The sequence below is a fragment of the Corvus brachyrhynchos genome, unplaced genomic scaffold (assembly GCF_000691975.1).
Source record: "Corvus brachyrhynchos isolate BGI_N302 unplaced genomic scaffold, ASM69197v1 scaffold467, whole genome shotgun sequence".
NCBI classification, from domain to species: Eukaryota; Metazoa; Chordata; class Aves; order Passeriformes; family Corvidae; genus Corvus; species Corvus brachyrhynchos.
Genome location: NW_008239309.1, coordinates 2,688,984 through 2,694,808, shown reverse-complemented (window position 1 = coordinate 2,694,808; position 5,825 = coordinate 2,688,984).

Sequence of the window (5,825 nt, the reverse complement as noted above, 5' to 3'; positions counted from 1 at the left end):
AGTTCTGTTCTCTCTTTCCACTGCAGAGTGAAGGAGGGAGGTCGGGGGGCTGGGGAGGAGATTGGAAGTGGGGAACTGCATTTTTCCTTGTGTTTTTTTGTTAGGCTCAGTTTCACATATATCACCATGGCTAAATTAAAAGGCCAGTATTCTGCTGATGGATGGGCAGTAGGTTTGCTTGGAACCACAGGAACTCTCAGGATAACATTGGCAATACCCAGGCCAAAGGGAAATTGACAGTATAAGCTGACTGTTAAGCTTCCCTTCCGTGGACTGTAGCCCAATCCATGCAAGCTCTTTCCGTACGCATCTTTCTACAGCAAAATATTTTAGACATCTTTTAGGGCCCAGTCCTCAACAACGTACTTAAAGACAGAGGAGTGGAAATTCACACGGAACTCCCCCGCAAAAGCTAGAAATAGGAAAAAAAAGCCTCATGTATCACAAGAAAAAAAGCAGAGCTAATTATGGGGTACGGATGAGTGCTCTGAGCTGTACTCCACTTGCCAGTAGGAGTAATTCCAACAAAGAATTGGTCTTCTCCAGGTAAAGGCAGCAAACACAAGCCATGACAGAAAACATCCACAATTACAGCATGCTTAAATGAAAGCAAGGGGAAGTTTTCAAGGAACTCACATACTTGGCATGATGGAGGTATACTCCTCATCCCATCAGGTCCAGTCTGTCATCTTTAATGGGAAATTGTAATATCTTGTAATCTCACTGCTGCAGCCCATGTCTCAGAATCAAGCTATCTGTCTGTCCTTCCAGATGTTTTTATTTCCCTTGTTCTGACATAGCAGGCTATTCCTGTAAGTGGAGGCCTCCAACCCTAGCATTTCCAGGAAGAACAACTTTATTGTCTCTGATGATACAAGTATTTCCGGATGCTGGGCCAGTCTGTGTGGGCACAGGGGACCTGGAGGATGAGAAAAAGCAGGTACTCCTTCAGTGACCTTCTGCCCTCTTGCTGCTTGCCTATCTTTGCCCATATGCCTCTGGACAGCAGTAGCCAACACATCTGTTTCCAAAGGAAAAATTGCTTGTTACTTTCCAAAAATAAAGTTTTCCTCCTCAGTGTCCTTCAGATTAGGTTCCTCACAATTTGCTCCATCTCCTGAAAAAATACCAACAAACCATCAAAATGAAGCTACCCATTATGTCTGACAAATCTTGGCCAGGTTCATCTCTGCATTCTCATGGCCAGAATAAACACTGCAAAAATCCACCATGCACATGTTCAGCACTGCCTTTCCTTCACCGCACACACTCATGCCTAAGTTTTAAAAAATAAAATTGGAAATAAACAAAGTAAAAGATAACTGAAAGAAATCACACATGCAGTGAATGTGAACCCAGATGGAAATTCTTGACATGTTATAAAATACATTTTATTTTTAAGGAAAAACAAAAAGATAGAAGTAGAGACACTTCTACACTAAATCTGACCCTAGAGTGAAAGGCTCAAACTGTGGCAGAAGTGAATGATATTCCTGCATGGCTTGGCACCAGAGTATCTAGCATGTGAGTCGCTCTCACTGAAATGCAGGAAAGAATTAGTCCCTGAGGCCAGTATGTAGCAAAAATGAGTACCAGATTAGGCCTCTACCTATAGCAAAGCAACAATACAGGGGAGACAGAGCTAGAGGATTTGAAAGACATCAGATCCACGGTGCAACATGGGCAGCAGGACAGCAGGGAGTGGTTGTGAGGATGGGACAGCACTGGTGAGCAACAGAAACTAGATTTTGAAAGGAAACTACTAGTACAAGTCAGAGATGCAGTAAGTTCCAAATGCAAGTTAGTGAAGATGATTTTTTTCTGTGGATTAGTTGGGGTTTTTTCACTTATGTTGTTTTGTAGTTGTTCAACCTGATCATTTGAATTTCATCATTGGTAAATTATATTATTTTTTGTATGCAGAAGTGCAACCAGCTATTGACAAAGAAAGAGGCAAAATAGAAAGTGAAGATGTAAGTTCAGCAAAAGAAAGAGTAAGAAAAATCAAAAATGCAGAAATCATGTTGAATGTCAAGTGTAAGGGCATCCACATGTATTTATGTGACTTTTTTTCTGACGTTTGCTATGTTACATTACATTTTCCTGGTGGAAAAGATAGACACCTAAAGAACAGAGGAGCCCATCTTAGACTGGTGACAGGAGGGCTGACTAAGAGCAAAAGATGTTTGGACTTACAGATAACTCAGGGATGGCATCTGAGGCTGTTTTGTATCTGCAATGTAAATAATTGCCATGGACAGAACATTTTCCTGAGCCAATTCGGTAGCAGTCAGCAGCATTACAGTAGACATGTTTCTGGCCATGAGAATTTTGAGATCTTTTTCCTTCCTGTTGAGGAGCAACATGAGTAGAAAGAGTATATGCAACCTCACCAAATCAAACCAAGGCTGGGAACCTGTGGCTGACAACATCTGGGAGAAAAATTAATTCATTTTGAAATGTGTTATGAGCTGACTATGTCAACCTGTTAAAGGAAGCATGTCCACAGGCCATCCATTAAAGATGATTTTGCCTGTGGAAGCTGCTTGTAGTGAGATGTTTTCCCCATGGTCTGTGCTGTCCACCTTCAACATGTCGTGCCATGTTACCATATCTACTGCAAAGTGAAGCAAGCAAAGGAGCTCCTCAGCAGGTGTCTTAGTCTCAGGGCCACTCTTCCTTTGTAGATAGATAGGCACTAGATAAGGTAGTCCTTTTGATTGATTTAATCACAAAAGCTAACACGCAAGGGAGATAAAAGACTTCTTCTAGCTCTCTTCTTTACATCTCTCATTATCTGCTTTATACTTTCATGGCTGGAGAAAACATATACCCGCATCCAGGATCTTTGGCACATAACCTTTGGTCTATGATCTTCAGTATTCAATGGTTATTAAACTTTGATCCCAGGCCCTGAACGTATTTTCTGCGTTGCTTTTCAGGAGGACAAGGAGTGAGTCTGGCCATTTCAAAGTACAGTTTCTCAAAAATTAAGAAAATTAAGGAAACAGAACTATCAGGAGTACAAGCAGAGCTATTCCATACCTACACAGTGGTGTATTTCTAAAAGCCCTGAAGTCTAAAGTTAAATGAAATTATGGTGATAATATGGTGGAATACCCCTTGACTTCCAGCAGAAGTGGTGTAAGGACCTTGCATCCTAAAAATGGAGTAGTGTTGTCCCTGTTTACAGGTGCATGAGGAGAAAGTGGCTCTTAGGAACCATACAGTTTTGTTTGTTGTTCTTTCCAGGCCAAATACACATCCGTAGCAGAGGAAAGAAAAATGCATATATGCAGATATGTGTTTGCAAAATATTCAAGGAGGAGGAGAAATGGAAATTGGTACGCAATGGAATTGACATGAAATGCAACTGTACAACTTCTGTATTTGTTTGGGCACTGACAACAGGACAGAGGAAATTTATCTTCAAAAGTCCATTGTAGGACCCCTCTTCTTTCCTTTGCTTCCCTCACTGTGATCTTTCTTTAGTATAAGCAGTGTGACACACCTTTGCTTCGCATAATTCAGTATTTAGAAGTGTGCAAGAGCCCAAGAAGGCAGAACAGAAATAGTTGCCCATGTACTGGGGAGGACTATGCAGCAATCTTCAAATGCAGAGCCCAGTACTTAAGATGTCTTATTAATTATCATTCTGATAAAAGAAAAGAGACTTTCAAGCTGCAAGGAAAAGCAGGCAGCTGGGTCTCTAGGCAGCAGATAACAAATGGAGGCTGCATTTGGACCAGAAAAAGGGATTCAGTTTGCTTTCCTACTGGTATTTCTCCCCATTGGTTGCTGAAAGATGTATATAACAATTACACCAACAAAGAAACAGCTGTAAGATTGGGTAGGCTCAGGCCATGACTGCACGAGCAGAACAATACAATACTGTGGTCCATCTGCTCCACTTGTGAGGGTTCACTCTACAGGCTTTTTCCTGCTTCCAGACTGTGTGCCTGACCACAGTGCAACAGCTGCCCAGGCCCCTTCCCAGCCTAGAAATAGGAAGAGATACAAAGCCAGAGGAAACTGTTGCCCCATAAAAAGAATAAATTTCTCTCAGGTCACATCATGTTCTATCCTACAAGCTTAATATAAGAATATTTGTAGTATGGTAGGAAAAAAGTCAATTTAGCCATGTTTCCTGTGTCATGGAGATCAGCACTGGAGGCCTAGGGAAGACCAAAAGGAAAAGACGTCAACATACAGTGATAACATCCAGCATGATCTTCCAGCTTCCAGATATCTGCAATTCACAAGCTTCAGAGCCAGCATATTCACGTTAGATAACCCTTGATAGGTCTTATTTCACAAACTTACCTAATTTCATTTAAGCAAACATGCATAAGACACACAAGCATATACATGTGCTTTCCTCTGGGTTAGAAGAATCTGCTATTTTTATGGCTGATCCTGTATTTGCTCTTGGAAAAGCTGAAATGCATTTTACTCTGGCTCAGTTTCATGAAAACTGATGAAAATATTAGTATTCACAAGGATACATACAAAATGAAATTTCATATTTCCTTATTACTCAACATGTAAATACTTGGTAAGTTGTTATGTTTATATAGTAATACTCAATTAAATATTCTGGGATTAACAGATGTCCTGAATCCTTTTATGTACAGCCATCCCAGATATTTCCCTAACCATAATAAACTATTATAAGTTGGAAATACCAAAAAAATGCTAAGTTTTTGAAAGAAGAATTCATAAACAAATCATTGTACCCTTTGGGGAAACAGGTACTGCACTGTAAATATTTATTATGGATGTATTATTAAGAAAGTTTTTTTCAGGAATTGTACAGCTGGAACTAAGTTGCTATGAATAATTTTGTTAAAGAACACGGTCAACAATATTTATACTGTGTCCAAATTGTGCTAAGTTTTTACACACTATTAAGAAGATAAGATCACATACCTATTGCAGTGTTTGGAACTCACTCAGAGCCAAGAAGTCTGGCAGAACTCCACTGCAGTCAGTGCCTAATCCCTTAACTGATCAGTGTTGCAAAACGTGCCCCTCTGCACAGCACACCTCACCCCCAGGCTTCCTAAAGGCATTTTTCCCTACCCCAATGCCCCGGGTAGGCAGCTGAGCGGCAGTATGAGATGGGATTCTGGGAAGGGAAAGTGGTTAAACCCCAAATGCAGTGAGCTACTAATGAGTATTTTAAGGGTAAATAGTCTCGTTCTAGGCAAATTCTCATTTGGTGGAGGCACAGTGGGGAGAATTACACTCTGTTGTGTACATACAGACTTCAGCAAGCCTGTGTGTGTGCGGCTGGATTCTGCTTAGATCCTCTGCTCTGTCTTCACCTGCTCAGGGGCAGAGAAATTTACAGGTGAGTTCCTGAATGCAAATGAATGCGTGAAGTATGGTGCTAGCCCTCACAGCTTAAAGACAACTGTATGCAAATGTGCATGCGTAGATATTTAAATTCTCACAGGATATAATTATAGAATAACACACACAGAAACAATCTAAACTCAGGTATATATGCTTGCTGTTGTTTACTTAGTTCTTAGGCTGCAAAAACTTACTAATTTTTTAAATATAGGTTATTCCTTACTTTAATGCTTTCCTTTTAATTTTGTTTGGTTTTTCCTGGTGGCATTCTATGTAAGAAGTTAGTTAGGGTCATGACGATTATTTTTAATTCAAGAGACTCGCTTCCTTAGAACATTCAGTCCTGTGATTTAGTTTCAGGTAGTCCTGCAAGGAGCATGACATTGAACTCAATGACCCTTATGTGTCCCTTCTAACTTGAGATATTCAGCAATTCAATGAAAATTTTGTAGAATTATTTTTTCCCT